This window comes from Manihot esculenta, chromosome 7 (genome assembly GCF_001659605.2).
Source record: "Manihot esculenta cultivar AM560-2 chromosome 7, M.esculenta_v8, whole genome shotgun sequence".
Lineage (NCBI taxonomy): Eukaryota > Viridiplantae > Streptophyta > Magnoliopsida > Malpighiales > Euphorbiaceae > Manihot > Manihot esculenta.
The window spans coordinates 10,745,986-10,765,496 of NC_035167.2; the positions used below are offsets into that span (position 1 = coordinate 10,745,986).

The 19,511-nt window shown below is 34.2% G+C and overlaps 1 protein-coding gene across 1 annotated transcript in view; it reads right to left on the reverse strand.

Moving 5' to 3' along the window:
- The window catches only part of LOC110618515 (QWRF motif-containing protein 2), a 51,524-nt gene that overhangs the window by 7,816 nt on the left and 24,197 nt on the right, over positions 1–19,511 (reverse strand).

Sequence of the window (19,511 nt, forward strand, 5' to 3'; positions counted from 1 at the left end):
CCCGGCTAGACTCCGGTATCGGAATCCCTACCGTCCGGTGGGACCTCGGATGTCGGAAACCTCTAGAAGGGTAAAACTATGATTTTATGAAATGTTTTCATGTATTTCATGTTTTTAAGTAAGAAATTAAATGAGTTTTACATGAAAAATCTTTGGAGGAAAACCCAGGTTCGGCCGCCGAACTCCGAAGTTCGGCCGCCGAACATGCATGCTTTCGGAGGGACTTTAGGCGCCCGAAACTTTTGAGTGAGGGAAATGCAGGTTCGGCCGCCGAACTCCAAGTTCGGCCGCCGAACCTTGCATGCATGCGGAGGCACTTTCGGCCCCCGAACGTGGCCTGGCCAGCCACCTATAAAAGGGGCACTTAGCCGAAATGGGAGAGTTTTTTTCCCATTTTCGACCTCAGCGAGCTTCCGACTTCCCTCTCCCAAATCTTGTGTTTTTTCCTTCAATCCCCACCATTTTCTTTGAGTTTTAAGGTTCCACAAAAGTTTTTGAGTGTTTTTAAGCAAGTTAGGAGCTTGGAAGTCTTGGAGCTAAATCTCTCCATTTTCCGAGCTAGGGTCGTTCTTCCTCTCGATCTTCAAGAGGTAAGCTTCGATCTATGCTTCTTTTATGTTTTATGAAAGTTTTATGCAAGCTGATGGGGTAGAATGCATGTTTAGGCTTGTTGTTAGGTTTATGGGTTTATGTTGTGATTTGAACAATGTATGTTGGAAATGTGTTGTTTGAAGTGTTGTAGTTGGGGTATATTATAGTTTGAGACCTCTAGGTGTGATGTATGATGTGTATGCATGCGTAGAGACAAGTTTATGCAGGTTTGAGGCGTTTTGGAGGCTGTGGACACAAGGGAGCCAAGTTTCTGCCCTTCGGCAGAAACTCAGGTTCGGCCGCCGAAGTGACTTTCGGCCGCCGAACCCCCTTGTGAAGGCAGTTTCGGCTGCCGAAGCCTGCCCCCAAAACTCAAGTTTCGTCTCTGTCTGGGAGGTTCGGCCGCCGAAAGTGCCGCCGAACCTGCATGACTTTCGGCTGCAGAGGGACTTTCGGCCGCCGAACCTGCCGCCGAAAGCACCCTGTTCAGCCATTTCTTGCATGTTTTCATGTGATGTTTTCAGGATGTTTTAGGGGGTTTTTGGGGAGTATTTCAGAGTCATGTTCATGTATGTTTGGTGCCTCATTTGAGTCCACCTGTGTAGGTTCGGACCCGAGGAACCGAGACCCCCGGTTGTGAGATAGTCGTTCAGAGTTCGTTGTTAAAGCTTCAGTTATCAGGTGAGTGGAACAACCCCTTAAGTTTTAAAGTAAATGAATAAATGAATGAATCATAAAGCATTGCCCATGCATCATTATGCCATGCAATATTAGGTTGTTTGCATTAGAATTCACGAATATGTTGCATTGCATACTTTGTTGTTGATGTGGATGAATGTTGAATGATCCATTAGCCCTTGTATGTCATGATAGCCTATGTGAGTCCAGGTGTGCCTGCTACGGCTCTACGCCCCTGGCACTATGACTGATTATGGAAGTCCGGGTGTGCCTGCTACGGCTCTACGCCCCCGGCATGTATAAGTAAGAAAGATAGGGGCTAAATGGTGACAAGTTCATCCTTGTTGTGAAATGTTTGTGTTATGGCGCATACATGAAAGCATGAATAAGAAAAAGTTAAATGATAATAATAATAATAAAATGAATAATAATATACCTAAAAATGGAGGAATTAAAACAAATGTTTTTAGTTTCTGCTCACTGGGCTCTAGTAGCTCACCCCACTCCCTTCATCCCCAGAGTTGCAGGTACAGGATAGATCAAGAAGTCGGCTAGAGCGAAGTCAAGTCATGTATGTTGTAATAGATAGTTGTGGACATGAACATGATGTAATGAGTATTTATGACCATGTAATGTAATGAATGATTTGATGATGTATTGAGGATTATAGTAGTGCTTGACCTAGAGGTGTGTGAATCCCCATTATGTACAGAGTGTTTAATGAGTAATGATGTTAATGACTATGATTATCCAAGCTAATATGTATGATGATGATACCCCATTGGAGTATTTGATGAGGACTTCAGTGTGGGGTTTATGTATGATTTTGTGCATGCACAGGTTTTGCTTGGATAAGAGAAAAGAAAATTTTTACAGATCATGTATATGTTGTTATGTATGGGATTCCACAGGTTTACAGGAGGTATGTAGGCTTACTACGGGTCCCGGCGGCCTTAAGCCGATCTGGATCCTAGCGCCGGTAACGGGTCGGATTTCCGGGTCGTTACATTACCACTTCGTCCACATACACCTGCGCCAACTTATCCACCGAGTAGTTGATCCTGACAGGGATGAAGTGAGCATATTTGGTCAGTCTGTCCATAATCACCCATATGGAGTCTAACCTGTTGGATGCTGCCGGTAACCCCACTACGAAGTCCATAGCTATATTCTCCCATTTCCACTCTGGAATAGGTAGTGGGTTAAGCATTCCAGCCGGCTTCTGATGTTCCAGCTTCATCTTCTGACACACTTCGCAGGCTGACACAAACTGTGCCACTTCCCTTTTCATAGCTGGCCACCAATAAACCTTCTTCAGATCTTGATACATCTTGGTGGCTCCAGGGTGAACACTATATCTGGCATTATGAGCCTCTCTCATAATGTCTCCCTTCAACCCTACGTCATCTGGTACACATAATCTGTTTCCATAACGGAGGATCCCCTTGCTGTCGAATCTGAACTCTCTATCTTTGCCTGACTGAACAGTCCTGGCAATCTTTACTAACTCTGGGTCCTCATGCTGTTTCTGAGCCACCTGCTCCAAAAACACGGGTGCCACTCTCATCTGGGCAACTAAAGCACCTGCACCAGACAACTCCAACTGTAGCCCTTCATTGATGAGCTCGAAGAACTCCCTCACTACTGGCCTCCTCTCTGCTGATATATGGGACAAACTGCCAAGTGATTTCCAGCTTAAAGCGTCTGCCACAACATTCACCTTACCTGGATGGTACTGGATCTTGCAATCATAGTCACTGAGCAGTTCTACCCATCTTCTCTGTCTCAAATTCAAATCTCTCTGACTCAGGATGTATTGCAGGCTTTTATGATCTGTGAAGATCTCACATTTAACCCCATAAAGATAATGCCTCCACATCTTGAGTGCAAAGATTACCGCTGCCATCTCTAGGTCATGTGTAGGGTAATTCAACTCGTGCTTCTTCAGCTGCCTAGAAGCATAAGCAATCACCCTTTCATTCTGCATTAGCACACAACCCAGTCCCACACGGGACGCATCACAATACACTGAGAAGTCTTCATTACTAGATGGCAGAGCTAACACTAGTGCTGAAGTCAACCTCTTCTTTAGCTCCTCAAAGCTCTCCTCACACTGGTCGGTCCACACAAACCTCTGGTTCTTCTTAGTCAGTCTGGTCATGGGAGCTGCAATTTTAGAGAAGTCCTGAACGAACCTCCTGTAGTAACCTGCTAAACCCAAGAAGCTCTTGATCTCTGTCACAGTAGTGGGTCTAGGCCAGTTTGCTACAGCTTCCACTTTCTTGGGGTCTACCTCGATTCCATTTTCTGACACCACATGCCCCAAGAATGAAATGCTCCTCAGCCAGAACTCACATTTGGAGAACTTGGCATACAAACCATGTTCCCTCAAGGTCTGCAAAACCAACCTCAGATGATGGGCATGCTCCTCTGCATTCCTGGAGTACACTAAGATATCATCTATGAAGACAATAACAAAGTGATCCAGGTACTGGTTAAACACTCTGCTCATGAGATCCATGAATGCTGTAGGGGCATTGGTTAACCCGAACGGCATCACAAGGAACTCATAATGCCCATATCTGGTCCTGAAAGCTGTCTTCGGCACATCCTCTTCTCTTATCCTCAGCTGATGATATCCCGATCTCAGATCTATTTTGGAGAAACAACCTGCTTCTGCTAGCTGGTCGAATAGATCGTCGATTCTTGGCAACAGGTACCTATTCTTGGTAGTGACCTTGTTCAACTGCCTGTAGTCGATACAAAGTCTGAGGGATCCATCCTTCTTTTTCACAAATAGCACTAGAGCACCCCAAGGTGAGGTACTCGGTCGGATGAAACCCCTAAATACCAGCTCTTGCAACTGCTCCTTAAGCTCCTTCAATTCTGTTGGTGCATCCTGTAGGGAGGGATAGAGATCGGTCTAGTTCCAGGCATCAATTCAATTTCAAACTCTATCTCCCTAGAAGGTGGTAAACCTGGTAGCTTGTCTGGGAACACATCTAAAAACTCACTGACCACGGGCACCGAGGCAGGCTCTCTAACATGACTATCCAGCTCCCTCACATGAGCCAGAAAACCCTGACAACCCCTCCTGAGCAGCCTACGAGCCTGTAGGGCTGATATCAAACCCCTAGGTGTACTCCCCCTGTCTCCTCTGAAGACAACCTCTGACCCATCCTGACATTTGAACTTAACTACCTTGTCTCTGCAGTCCAAGGTAGCACCATGGGTAGATAGCCAATCCATCCCTAGAATGACGTCAAAATCTGTCAAATCTAGAACCACAAGGTCGGCAGAAAGGCATCTTCCCTCTATAAAAACTGGACTATACTGGCAGACTGACTCTGCCACTGACGGGTCACACTTGGGTCCACTGACCCATAGGGGACACTCTAACTCAGAGACCATCAATCCCAACCTCTCGACGGCCCTCGGAGCAATGAAAGAATGCGATGCACCAGGGTCCATTAAGGCATAAACATCTGAGCAACCAATGATGAGATTACCTGCCACCATGGTGTTCGATGCATTTGCCTCCTGCTGTGTCATTGTGAAGATCCGTGCTGGGGCTGATGGACCTTCACCTCTGAAACCCGCTGAAGAAGAGGCTGCCCCTCTCCCTCTGCCTCTGCCACTGGCCTGAGTCGCGGCTGGAGCTACTGGCTGTGCCACACTACCTGAAGCTGTCTGCTGAGACTGTGCCACAAAAGCTGCCCTAGGATACTCCCGTGCCATGTGTCCCTCCTGCCCACATCTGAAGCAGGCTGTCGTCCCCACCAGACATACTCCTTTGTGCGGCTTCCCACACTTCTTGCATACTGCATTACCTGCACCTGAGCTCGAACCACTCCCTAATCCCAGACCAGACTTAATCTTGCTCCAGAACTTGTTCTTCTTAGACTTGGCTTTACCCCATCTCTTACTGCCTGAACTCAGAGAAGAAGGGTCTAACTTTCCCCCACCTGGGGTCTTGGAACCAGAAGGCTGTGCCACTGACTGCTTGACTTTCCCCTCGATTATTGCACTAGCCTCCATCCTCCGAGCCATATCCACTATGGCATGGAAACTCTCCCTTTCTGCTGACTGAATCAAGGAGGAATACTTGGAATGGAGCTTCATGATATACCTCCTTGACTTTTTCTGATCTGTATCCATATTCTGCCCAGCAAACGGCAACAGCTCCAAGAATCGGTCTGTATACTCATCCACACTCATCTCATCTGTCTGCCTCAACTGTTCAAACTCAATCATCTTCAATTCTCTTGAACTGTCAGGAAAAGCCCATCCTGCAAACTCATTTGCAAACTCCTTCCATGATAGGCTGTCCAACCTCGGGTTCACATAGTTCTTAAACCACTCTCGGGCCTTCTTGCATTTTAGTGTGAACCCAGCCATCTGAATGGCTCTACTGTCATCAGCTCCTATCTCATCTGTAATCGTCCTGACCCTCTCAAGGTACACAAACGGGTCATCACCGGTTTCAAAATGGGGAGCACCCAGCTTCATGTAATCGGTCATCTTGACCTTGCTCCCCCCAGATGAGCTAGGTTTAGGCATTTGGGTTTCTGGGACAATAGGTGCTGCTGGTGGTGGAGGAGGTGTAGCATCCCCTGGGGTAGGGTTTGCTGTGCCTGGATGATAGGGTGAGGGTGGATACATAGGGTACTGTGGGTATGGTGGGTAGAAAGGTGGGTATGGCATCTGAGAGTGATAAGGGTTAAAACTGGGGTAATCCGATGTACCTCCCATCGAATACCCGGGATTATGGGGTGTAGGATAGTTTGAAGCCCCTAGGAGCTTGTATGCTTGAGTATGCATGTTGTAGAATAGGAAAATGCATGATTGAATGAGTTGGGAGGCGTTTGTGCATGTTGGAGCCGAGTTTCTGCCCTTTGGGAGAAACCAGGTTCGGCAGCCGAAGGCTCTTTCGGCCGCCGAACCTGCCTTTGGTAGCATGTATCGGCTGCCGAACCCTGCCCCCGAAAGTGGACTTTCGGCTCTGGAAGGGAGTTTTGGCCGCCGAAGGTGCCGCCGAACATGCATGAGTTTCGTCTCTGGAGGGAACCTTCGGCCGCCGAAAGTGCCGCTGAAGGTGCATGACTTTCGGCTCTGGAGGGCTTTTCGGCCGCCGAACCTGCCGCTGAAAGTGCCCTGTTCAGCCCTCCTGTGCATGTTTTCTATGATAGTTTTAAGGTGTTTTAGGGGATTTTTAGGGGGTATTTCAGAGTCATGTTTATGTATGTTAGGTCCCTCATTTGAGTCCACCTGTGTAGGTTCGGACCCGAGGAACCGAGGACCTCAGCAGTGAGATAGCTGCTTCAGAGTCATTAGAGCTTCAGCCAGTGGTGAGTGGAATAACTCCTTATGCTTTAAAATAAATAAATCAGTTTTAGCATGATTCACGCATCATGAATACCATGAGATATAATAGGATGTTTGCATTAGAATTCACGAATATGTTGCATTGCATATTATGTTGATGATGTGGATGAATGTTGAATGATCCTCTAGTCCTCGTACGGTATGACATGATGTGATATGGTATGGTATGGAAGTACAGGTCGAGGCCCATTCTACACCCCTGGCATTATAGTAAGAGAAAGACCAGGTCGAGGCCCATTCTACGCCCCTGACATTATTGGAATTTTATGTTATGTATGTTATGATAAGAGAAAGACCAGGTCGAGGCCCATTCTACGCCCCTGGCACTATTGGAATGTGTCGAGGACTATTGGTGACAAATTCATCCTTGATGTGATTAGTTGTGATGTGATGCATTTCATGTTATCATGTGTTTTAATTATTATGTTCCATTATTCTGCTCATTGGGCTCTAGTAGCTCACCCCTCTCCCTTAACCCCCAGGTTTGCAGGTACAGGGAAGACCAGGAGGTCAGCAAGAGTAATGAAGTTATGGTCATGTAATAGCTAGTGTGGACATGATAAATGTTAATATGTTATGTTTAGCACAGTCATGTAAAAGTATAGTATTGAATGTAATGTAATGATGTTTATGAGAGTTTAGAGTTGTGCTTGACCATAGTAGTATGTCAATCCCTTTCTAGTACATGATCTTAATGTTTAATGATGATTATTGTGAACCAAACTCAATACATGTTATGTCACCCCATTGGAGCATTGATGAGACTCCAAGGAGGGGTTAATGTTTATGATTGTGTTTATGTATAGTGCATGCACAGGTTGAGTTTGGCGAACGAATGAATGAATGAATGAAAAGAAAAGTTCAAATTTTTATGTATGTTGTTGATCATGTATGGGATTAATCAGGTTCACAGGATGTATGTTAGGCTTGCTACGGGTCCCGGCGGCCTTAAGCCGATCTGGATCCTAGCGCCGGTAGCGGTCCGGTTTCCGGGTCGTTACAGTTTAGTCCTTTGAGACTTAATTTAATTTGTGCTATTTATTTCACTATCTTCATTTTCTAGCCTGCGAGCTCCTTTTAACTTATCTTAATATGAATTGCATTGAGTTGTATGTTCAACTTACTTGTATTAATGGATTTAAGCTGTCCTCTACGCAATTTTATCAAATGGATAGATTTAGGCTGTGAGCTCAAAATTTTTATTATGTATTCAACTTGTAAGTCTTTCTCCATTTTTACAGGAGTATTTAGGTTATTTTTCTATGACTTTTTCAGTGCCACGAGCTCGGTTATGTTACACAGTTTATTTTCACGTATTTATCTTATGAACTCATTCACGCTTATGTGGATGATCATTTTTACATATAAGATCTTTCTAGGTATGGTGGTCCTTTGGACCCGTCCGTTCTGTGAGTTCGAACATTTTATACTTGGGATTTTTTTTTTTATAGCAAGCTCGTCCGTGTTGCGAGCTCGGTTGTTTTATACTTGGTCTACTTTTATCATAATGCTTTCGAATGGTGAAACCATCCAAACTGCGAGCTCAGTTACTGTTTTTCGTATTTAACCTATTTTTTCATATGATTTAAAGGTTGCTGACTCTGTCCGAGCTGGGAGCTCGGTTACTTTTCATGCTTAGATCATTTTTGTGCTTATTAGTCTGTGAACTCGTCCGAACTACGAGTTCGGCAATTTTTACGCTTGGTTTGTTTTTACGTGCTCATAGCCTATGGGCCCGTCTGAATGGCAAGCTCGGCTTTTTATTGTTTTTCATACTTAACTTATTTTACCAAGCGTTTATAGGCTACAAGGTTATCCGAACTGCGAGCTCAATTTTTTATTCTTACTTAAGCTTTTTTGCGTGCTTATATCTTGTGAGCCCCGTATTGTGAGTTTGGGAATTCAAATTTTTGCTTCTTGCACTTTGTTGCCCTGAACTCTTTTATGAGGTTGGACTCAATTTTTTGCTTATTTGCTCAGCCTTACGGGCTATATTTTAAGCTGACTACTTGCTTGTTTAGCTTTAGCTTTTCGTTAGAGGAGAAGCTCAAGCCCTTTATTTTTTTGTTGACTTTTATCTTCTCAGTCGATTTTATAATACCGATGATTATTTTCTAACATTTGAATCCCACACATATTATATATTGAAGAAGGAGTGAGAGGCTAAAATTCAAAGACATTCAGAATAAAAGGGTTCATGGGGCGTTGACCAATTCAAAATTTCAATAATTTTATACCCAACTTAGTTGAATAGGAAAAGAAAATTTCAATTTGGTTTATTTAATTAGTTACATTGGATTGAGATTATACTGACATTAAAAACTCGCATTTCTATTTAAATATGTGTGCTAGCTGGAACCATATAATTTTAAAATAAAATTTATTAATTTTTAATTTAATTAAACAAAAAACATAATTTTTATTTGCTAGATGATCAGTAATTTTCTGTTTAATTAGAATAATAAAAAGTAACATTATATATTTTTCAATTTGAAATTATAATTTATGCTATTTTATATTAAGATTATAAAATTAATTTAATTTCAATTTTAAATTATTTACTTATATCACAAGATATTTTTAAAATTTAAAACGCTTCTTATTCTTGAATACTAACCCTACAAAGACATTAATGAAATTCGACTCTAAGTGGCAGCTAAAATCAATAAATAAACCACAATTATTTAATGGCTATCATGCTATCATCCATTTGTATTAACAATCATAATAATAAGGTCTAGTAGATAAAATTTAAATTTTAAAAAATAAAAGTTATATATTTTTAATTTATCATAATTATAATAAAAAAATTAAATTAAATTTAAATAATTAATAATAAATTACAATATAATCTTTAAAATCTTTAAATTTAAATTTTATATTAAAAATAAATTTAGTTTATATTTATCATAATATAATGAATATTATTTATTTTAGTTTACAAAGTCATTCCCTTACGGAATAAATCTTAGAGAATTTAATTTAATTAATTTTGTTAATAATTTTTTAAAAATTTCAAAATTTTCATTGTAAATGAAGTTAAAATATTACATGATTTTAAAAAATTTATTTAATTTTTTTTTTACAAAATAAATCAACTAAACAGAGGGTCAATGATATTATAAAAACTCATCTTTTTTTACTCTTTTATATAATACATATATATAAATTTATTAGTTTATTAGATAAAAAATATATTTAGTCATATTAAATAAAATAAAATATTATATATTTTAATTTATAAAAGTTTTTATACATTTTAGATTTTTATTAATAATTTACGTATATAAAAGTGAGGATGAAAAATAAATAATAAATTTAACAAAAAAAATTATTAAAATTAAAATATATATTTTAAAAATTATTTTATTAATCAAATAAAATTAAAAGATTATATTACAATTTACCCTTAATTTTTTAGATTCAATTCAATCATCTGAATCGTAAGCAATCCAAAATTTAAAATTTAAAATATAAATATAATTAACATAATTGTTTAAAGTTATTTTATGCAATAATAATAATAATAATTGCATACTTCTAAATTCATTTAATTTTAATTTTTTTTAACTCTTCAAATTTGAATTAACTTTCACTCAATTCCTTCTCATCTATAATTGCATACTTCTAGATTAAAATAAATTTTAAAAAAAAGTTGAAGGAATATATATAATATATAGGTTCTATTTTATTCTATTTTTTATAATTTATTATTTTGAAGTATTTTAAAATTTTAAATATTAAAATATTATTTTAAAAAATATAATAATAATTATCTAAAATTAATTTTATTATATATATGTATAAAATTATGTAAATAACTATTTAAAAACACCTATCCATTAGCCTTTAAAATAAAATGATAAATTAACAATAAAAATATTATACATTTAAAATAAATTAATAAATAATATGCAGACAGTTATTTAAATACTAAAATTTCATCTATAAAATTATCTAAATTAATATATAAAAATTATTCATTAATGTTTAAAATAAAATTATAACTAATTAATATTTTTACTATTAATAAAAAAATTTTAGTGTGATTCAAAAATAAAATATAAAAATATATTAATTAAATTATTAAAATAAAATAATTAATAAATTGTGTGAATAAAAATATAAAAAATAAAAATAAAGTAAAAAAGGGAAGAGATAAGAAAAATAAAAAATAAATGATAAAAAAGAGAGAAAAATATTTTTTTTATTTATGTTAATTTCGAAATTTGTAATAGTAGATAAAAATGAACTTAAGGAAAGTTTAAAATTTAAAAAGTTTAAAATTAAAAATTGAATTTGAAATTAGTCACATTTATTTTGATAAATTAGGGATTTTAATTCATTCACTTTTTGGCAGAATTTATTTTGCAATAAAAAATTTTTTAAAAAAATATAAAATCATGTAATAATTTAATTTTTTTAAAAATATTTTTTTAATCAAACTTTTATAAAATTCTTAATTTTAAATAAAAAGTTAAAATATTTCAATTTGGGATATGAGATTTTAACTAAGACTTAATTATGGTTTAATCATCACTAATGTCAAAATTGTTATTTAATTGTTTAAAATTAAAAAATTAAAATATAAATATAGTTTTTTTTATAAAAAATTTAAATTATTTTATTTAATAAATAAAATAGTATAGTATGTGACGAATTCAGTTTTAGTCAATTTGATTTTAAGTCTTAGATAAAATCATACCAGCGTCAAAGTTGTGGTTCTAAAATTAAAGGGTTGAAATACATGAATTTGCGTAAAGTTTTAGACCATCTTAATTAATAGATTTTTTTTTATTTTATTAATAAATAAACTGATTTCAGTTTTTTATTTTTTAATAATAATAAATCATATTTTAATTTATGAATTTTGACGTAATTAATAAATTAATATTTATATTTTTTAAATTTAAAATTTATATTGTTATATAATTAATATGTTTAAATTAGATGTGATTTCATTTATAATTTCATTAATTAACTGGTAAAAAAAATATTTTAAATATCTAAACTATTTTAATGAACACTTAAATTTTTTTAATATAAAAGAAAATTTTTATTTTATATAAACTATGCTTTTTTATTAAATTTTAATATAATTAATTGATCAATTTTTATATTTTTAAAAGGGAAAATTACTTTGTAGTCCCTGAGTTTTAACGTAATTAACACTTTTGTCCCTCTATTTTGGCGACCCAACACTTAAGTCCCTCACTTTCTCTTCCGTCCAAATTCGTAGTCCTTCCGTCTAAAATAGCCGTTTGGGACACGTGAATTGACAAAATTAACCCTCTTCTTCTTCTTTCTTCTTCTTCTTCTTCTTCTTCTTCTTCTTTCTTCTTTTTCTTCTTTTTTCTTCTTTTTCTTCTTCTTCTTCTTCTTTCTACCCAGCAACTTTTTCTTCTTCTTCTTCTTCTTCTTCTTCTTTCTTCTTTTTCTTCTTCTTCTTCTTCTTCTTCTTCTTCTTTCTTCTTTTTCTTCTTCTTCTTCTTCTTCTTCTTCTTTCTACCCAGCAACTTTTTCTTCTCCTTCTTCTTCTTTCTTCTTCTTCTTCTTCTTCTTCTTCTTCCTATCCAGCAACTTTTTCTTCTTCTTCTTCTTCTTTCTTCTTCTTCTTCTTCTTCTTCTTCTTCTTCTTCTTCTTCTTCTTCTTCTTCTTCTTCTTCTTCTTCCTACCCAGCAACTTCTTCTTCTTCTTCTTCTTCTTCTTCTTCTTCTTCTTCTTCTTCTTCTTCTTCTTCTTCTTCTTCTTCTTCTTCTTTTGGAATTTTACATTGAAAGAAGGGTATTTTTGGAAAAAATCATCACATCTCACTTTTGACTCTTTGACCGAACGGTTTAAATGGACGGAAGGACTACGAATTTGGACGGAAGAGAAAGTGAGGGACTTAAGTGTTGGGTTGCCAAAATAGAGGGACAGAAGTGTTAATTACGTTAAACCTCAGGGACTAAAAAGTAATTTTCCCTTTTTAAAATTAAATTTTTAAAATTTTCATTATTTAATCCGTTTAAAAATAAGTGTTTTTATCTATTATAGACATTGATTCAAAATTAGTAGATAGTTAAATTTTTTTTAAAAAGTATAATTTTTTTTAAAAATATTATTTATAAAAGTTTATGATCTATTTTAAAATTATTTAGTACTATTAAAAAATAACTGAAATTGTAAATATGTTATGAAAATTTTGAAATATTTTAATAAATAAAAATTAAAAAATAAAAAGTATTAAAAATTAATTAAATAAAATATTAACAGTAAAAATTTAAATGTTATTTTAAAAAAATAAAAAATAAAAATATTTAAATTATAATAGATCAAAATAAATTTAATTATTTTATTAATAACATAAAATTTAATAAATTATATTATAATTTATGATTAATTTTTTTAATATTTAATTCAAACTTTTTAATTATAATCATAATCAATTCAAAAATTTTAAATCTTAAATATAAATATAATTAACAAAAGCGTTTAAAGTTATTTTATGCCATAGGCGTAGCATACACAAAGTTTACATCAATAACTTATTGAATCAAGGTTGCCTTCATTCGCCAGCTCATGAATTGCCAGAGCTTTCTTCTCTGCTTTCTTGCTAAGTTGGTAGCGTGTCTTCAAATCAGTACATAATCCAACGAAACAATTTTATATTATTATAAGATAAAAAATTTTATATATGTATGAAAAATAATTATATTTTAAAATTATATTTTTAATTATTATATATATATTATATAATAAATTAATACATTTATAATTATTATTTAATATAATAAATTAATATATACACTTAATAATTAATTTACATACAAACTATAAATTATCAAACACGATGAAATCAGACATCAGTTATCAAATATCACTGTATATTAGCCATTAACAATAATTACTAAAGGTATTTAACAATTAAAAAAAACTTCCATTCTTATTCTTAATATTAAATTAAATTAAATTTTTATAAAATTTTTAATTCTAAAGAAATGGAATAGATTTCAAAAAAACATTCTAAAGAAATGAAATTATAATAAATTATAGAAAAAATTATTTTGTAATTCTTGAAATTTAACGTAATTAACATTTCTGTCCTTTTATTTTAGCGATCCAACATTTAAGTCTCTTACTTTTTTTTTATCCAAATTTATAGTTTTTCTATCTAAAATAACCATCTGATAAAAAAGTTAAAGGTGAGAGTTGAAATTTTTTTTCAAAAATATCCTTAATGAACTTGTTAAAACCCTCTCAACATGAATTCCTCATCTTTCTTCTATTTCATATCTTCTCTATTTCCTTTTGCTTATTGTTAATTCTTTTTTTTCTCTCTCTTTTCATCTTTTTTTCCTCTCATATATTTTCTATTTCCTTTTGGCATTATTGATTTTCCTTTTTTCTTTTTCCTCTTTTCCATCTTTCTTCTCTTTCATAAATTCTCTATTTCCTTTCGACCATTGCTGTAAATCATCACTGGAAAAGGAATATCTACTGAAATAAAGTTAAGAAAAGGAAGTCCTTCTACAACTAAATTATTTAGTGAAGCAAGTTAATAGCTAGAAACTATATCCAGTTTAAATCAATTAACCAATACCATTAAAGGTCTCAACATAATCATTTTTGCTCAGAAATTTTTTAAACATTATGAAGTGAATTAAAAGATTTCGAGAAAATGAATGTTTACCCCAGCATTGAAGGAATATCTATTAAAATTGCTTCATTTTTCCAAGTCATAAGCGGTAAAATGTTTGCAACAAGCAAACAACAGAAGCCCATCGTCAACTTCTCTCAACACTCTTCTCTCTCCAAATCCACCACCATTTCTCCGATCAGAACCACCTCCCCAATCTTCCAATCCCCACCTTAAAAACCCTTGACATACTCAATAGCATAAGCAGAAGCCACCATAGGATCCTCCCATGATTTTCTTGGCCTCTCCTCCATCTAAGGTCCCTAAAAACATTAAAATTAGGAGTCCAAAATGTCAACCCTGCTTCCCAATATCATACATTGCCCTAGCCTCAATAGCAACAGTGTAATACCCGGCTAAATTTCAGTGTCGAAATTTCAATTTTCCGACGTAATCCTTATTGAAATTCGGAATCTCGAAGCTGGAATCTCTTAAAAGGGTAAAAATTAAGATTTTCATAAAATAAATATGAATTTCTAAAAATTGTGTTAAAAAATAAAAGAGAAAAGAGTTTTAGAGAAATCCCCAGGTTCGGCGCCGAAGGTGATTCCTCCAGCCACCTATAAGATGCCTTCAGCCCGAAAATGAAAGAGCTTTCTCTCTATTTTAGGGCAAAGGTGAGTCCTTGCCCTCCCTTTGTTGCTTTTGTTGGTTTTCCTTCAAATTTCTCAGAAAACTCATAAGTCTCCTTTTGTTTTTAAAGATGCTTAACTTAAGTTTTAGGATTTGGATTAGAGTTTATGATAAATGCTTCCTCTTATGTTTTTGTTGTTGTTTGATGAGGATTAGGCTAGTTTTTATGTCCCTTATGCTTGTTGAGTGGGTATGGATGGTTATGAGTTGTTGGGTGTGAGGATCGAGTGTTTGGTGGCTGTGTGCTTAGGACAGAATCAGATTCTGCCTTGCTAGAGAATCCAGGTTCGCCGCCGAAGCATGGTTCGGTCGCTGAACCTGCTTGTGGAGGCACTCTTCTGGCCGCCTAAATTGCCCTCAAAAGTCTACACTTTCGGATCTGTGAAGGAGTTTAGGCCGCCGAAACTGCCCCCGAAAGTTACTGACTTTCGAATCTGTAAAGGGGTTAGGCCGCCGAACTTGCTCCCAAAAGTCACTGACTTTCGGATCTGTGAGGGACCTTCGGCCGCCAAACCTGCCGCCGAAAGTCCCCTGCCCAGCCTTTCCCTGCTTGTTTTCTATGTATGTTATGTTATGTTTTAGGGGTTCCTTGGGGAGTTGTTTAGAGATTGTAAAAGTTATGTTTGGTCCCTCATTTGAGTCCATTTATAAAGGAACGGACCTGGGAGACTGTAGAGGCCTGCAGTAAGATAGTTGCGTCAGTTTTAGGCAAGCGTCAGCCAGAGGTGAGTAGAACTAAATTGAATTATTGTTTTAAGAAATCAACCTTTTTAAGCATAATCATGCATCACGAATGCCATATATATGTATTAGGTTGTTTTGCATTAGAATTCACGAATATAATGCATTGCATAATTTACTGTTGATGTGGATGGATATTGGATGACCCACTAGCCCTCGAGTATGTTATGATATGATATGATACGGAAGTCCAGGTCGAGACCCATTTCTACGCCCCTGGCAATATGTAAGAAAAGTCTAAGTCGAGACCCATTCTACACCCCTGGCATTATGGATATGTTATGTATGTTTAAGAGGAAGTCCTGAGGAGCTCCCATCGAGGGCCGAGCACCATTAGAATTGTAGAGGGTTACTGGTGACAAATCCATCTTGATGTGAATTGTTTGTGTTATGACGCATTCATACTATCATGTGTTTTATGGAAATGTTTTCTTTATGTTCTGCTCACTAGGCTCTTGTAGCTTATCCCTTTCCCCTAATCCCAGGTTTGCAGGATCAGAGATAGCTCGGGGAAGTCGACATAGTTGCTAGTATAGTCCAATGTAATAATATAGATGTGGACATGTAATGTTTTATGAATTAGAATTGTGCTTCGCCCTAGTGTTTATCCTTGTAAATCCCTGTGTTTCATGATCTTTTTTGTAAAAGTTTTAAGTATAAGTTATGTTTGAATCAAGCTTGAGGCATGGATGTTGACCATAATGGAGCATTTGATGAGGGCTCTAGTATGGGTTTTATGTTTTTAGTTTATGATACATGCACAGGTTGAGCCTTGATTCATGAAATGTTTATATTTTTGATATATCGTGTGATCATGTATGGGATTTTATCAAGTGTATCAGGATGTTTAGTAGGCTTGTTACGGGCTCCGACGACATTAAGTCCATCTGAACCCTAACGCCGGTAGCAGTCTGATTTCCGAGTCATTACAAACAGGTGATCCAATTAAGAACCAAAGTGTCCTATTAAAAGCAACAGCTGATATAATAACTTGAGGGAAACCTGTAGCTGAAGAAACAAGTCCACTTTCAAAGGAGCAAGACCATAAGTGGCAATTCCATGGAGAGACTCAGACTACCATTAATAAGGTGGGATTCCAAGTCTTAGGATCCCTGAAGCATTATTTGAGAGTTGCAAGTTCTTTTGGGTCAATAGAGAGATGAGAAAGTGAGCTCTTGCAGAAACAGATAGAGATTTGTTGCAGAAGGGATAGGAGTTATGGTGAGGAGACTGACATGGGAACTGGGGGATCATTGATTTGAGGGATCAGTGATTTGAAGATAGAGAGTTAGAGAAATAATATGAGGAAGTATGAGGAAGAAGAAGAATCTACAGTGAAAAGGCAGTGAGTGTGGGTTTCATAATTTTGAAAAAGATGGGCTTTCAGCGAGAGTCAATTTTGTCAATTCACGTGTCCCAAATGACTATTTTAGATGGAAACACTATAAATTTAGACGGAAGAGAAAGTGAGAGATTTAAGTGTTGGATCGTCAAAATAAAAGGGCAGAAGTGTTAATTACGTTAAATCTCAAGTAATTAAATTGATTCTATTGATTATTTCATATATAAAGTTTATGCATCTCTAAGACGTGGTAGGATTAAAAAATAATGAATAAAAAAAAGTTAAGTACAGCGTCTTATAGATGGCGATGCTTGAAAAAAAATACAAAAAAAATTAACACATTGCTTCGAACTCATAGCTGCGATAATATATTATATATATATATCAAATAAATTAAATGTTAATTTATATTATATTCCTTAAATTTAGTGAAAATTTATAATTTAATTCTTATTTTTCAAATAATAAAAAATTTAATCTATAATTTTTTAATTAAAACAATTATTCTTTGAATTTACTATTAATCAACCATTTATTGAATAAATCAACTAAATTAAAGGGCTGATTTGTTATAAATATTAAAATTATACATAATAAATTATTATAAATTATTAATTATAAAAATATTAAACTGTTATAAAAAATAAAATTTTAACGAATAAATTATTATAATCTAATAATATAATTTAATGTAATAATTATTTTATTAATAAAATAAAATTTAAAAATTAAATTGTTTCACATTTTATAATAATATTACATTAAATATTTTTTCTATCCTATTAATATAAATAATTTAATTTAAGTATTTATATTTTTTTATTATATCATAAAAAATATATAAATTTTATAAAAAAAATTATTATTATTATTTATTATATAATTAAAATTAAAAAAAAAACTTTAAAAAGCTGCGAAAGGAGATGAGTAGTATTCAGTTTAAATCGAAAAAATCGATCGAACCGAATTAATTTAAAAATTTAATTTGATTTTTTATTTATTTCGATTTGATTCGATTTTTAATTTCAAAAATTTTAATTATTTTGATTCAGTTCGATTTTGATAAGAAAAAATCAAACCGAACTGATTAGTGATAATAATATATTATTTTCAATAATATAGAGATTATATCATACTAAAGTTAAAATATTCTAATTAAAATTTAAAATATTAAAAATAAAATAAAAAATAAAAATTTTATTAAAAATTTAAATCGATCAAATCAAATCGAATCGAATCAAATTAAATTAATTCGATTTGATTTGATTTCTGATTAAAATCAATTCGATTCGATTCGATTTTTATAAGTACTAAAATTTCAATTTCCAATTTATTCTGTTTAATTCAATTTTAAACTGAATCGACCGAATGCTCACCTTAACTGTCAGAAACATTTCTGCATTAAACTCTAGCACAACAGGCTTTTCTAGATAGTATGTCATACTGTTTCAAAACTTTTTTTCTAATTATAAAAAATAATAGCAGGAGTTTGTGGCGCCCTTGTTGAATTCCTAGTTGGTAAATATTATTAGGTGAAATATAAAATTCTAAATATTTTAAATTTTAGCACTAAAAATCTAAAATTTTAGAAGTTCATGCACTTGGTTAGAATTTAAGAACTTTCAATCATAACAAAATAAAAAAAAATTAAAAAAATAAAAGGTTCGAAATTAATCAACACCTTGTTTTTATATATTGTACTTAAATCTCCAAAGCAGTTCAAATCTCTTTTGGGATATCGTGAAAGCAACCTCTATTATTGCTGCACACTTATGGCAAATCACTTCCGGATACAACAAACCAATCAAAACCTGCAAGTAGTAACTCCTGAAGATTTTCTTTAGAATATTTCTTGACTAATCTCGCAGGAAAAAAAAACAGAAACTGTTTACAGCAGTTTATATCTGTTGGTTTGATGAACCAACACAAATAGTCACAACCAATTTTGACTCTTAAAAACTAAGAGTAAACAACTAAGATAAATTTTATAAGTATCCTTTTGAATATAACATAATTTAATTAATTTATATTTCAATCTATTCTAGCACATTTCAATCATCACAGCTAGTGCAGGACAAGAGCATAAAGAAAGAAAGCGTCTACCGGTGATCTCAAAGCACATCCCTCCAAATGTACACTACCCAACACAAGCTACAAACCAAGTCTCTCAATTTTTGGTGCAAAACATTTTATGATTAAGTAGAATATATAATCAATGTGCAAATTTAAATTTACATGATACCATAGAAAGAATGTAAACTCAGTTGTTCAACCTCAAACCAGGTTGACCTGTAGGAGTGATAAATGATCAAGATGCTTTCAATGCAAAATTAACTGCTAGTTGTATAAGAAATTCTGAACAAAGTGAAAAAAAATGAAATCTAGCACAAAAAAGAATAGAAGAACGGAAAAATTGAAAATGTACAAGATTGGTCCCATAAATACTAACAAAAGTAACATTA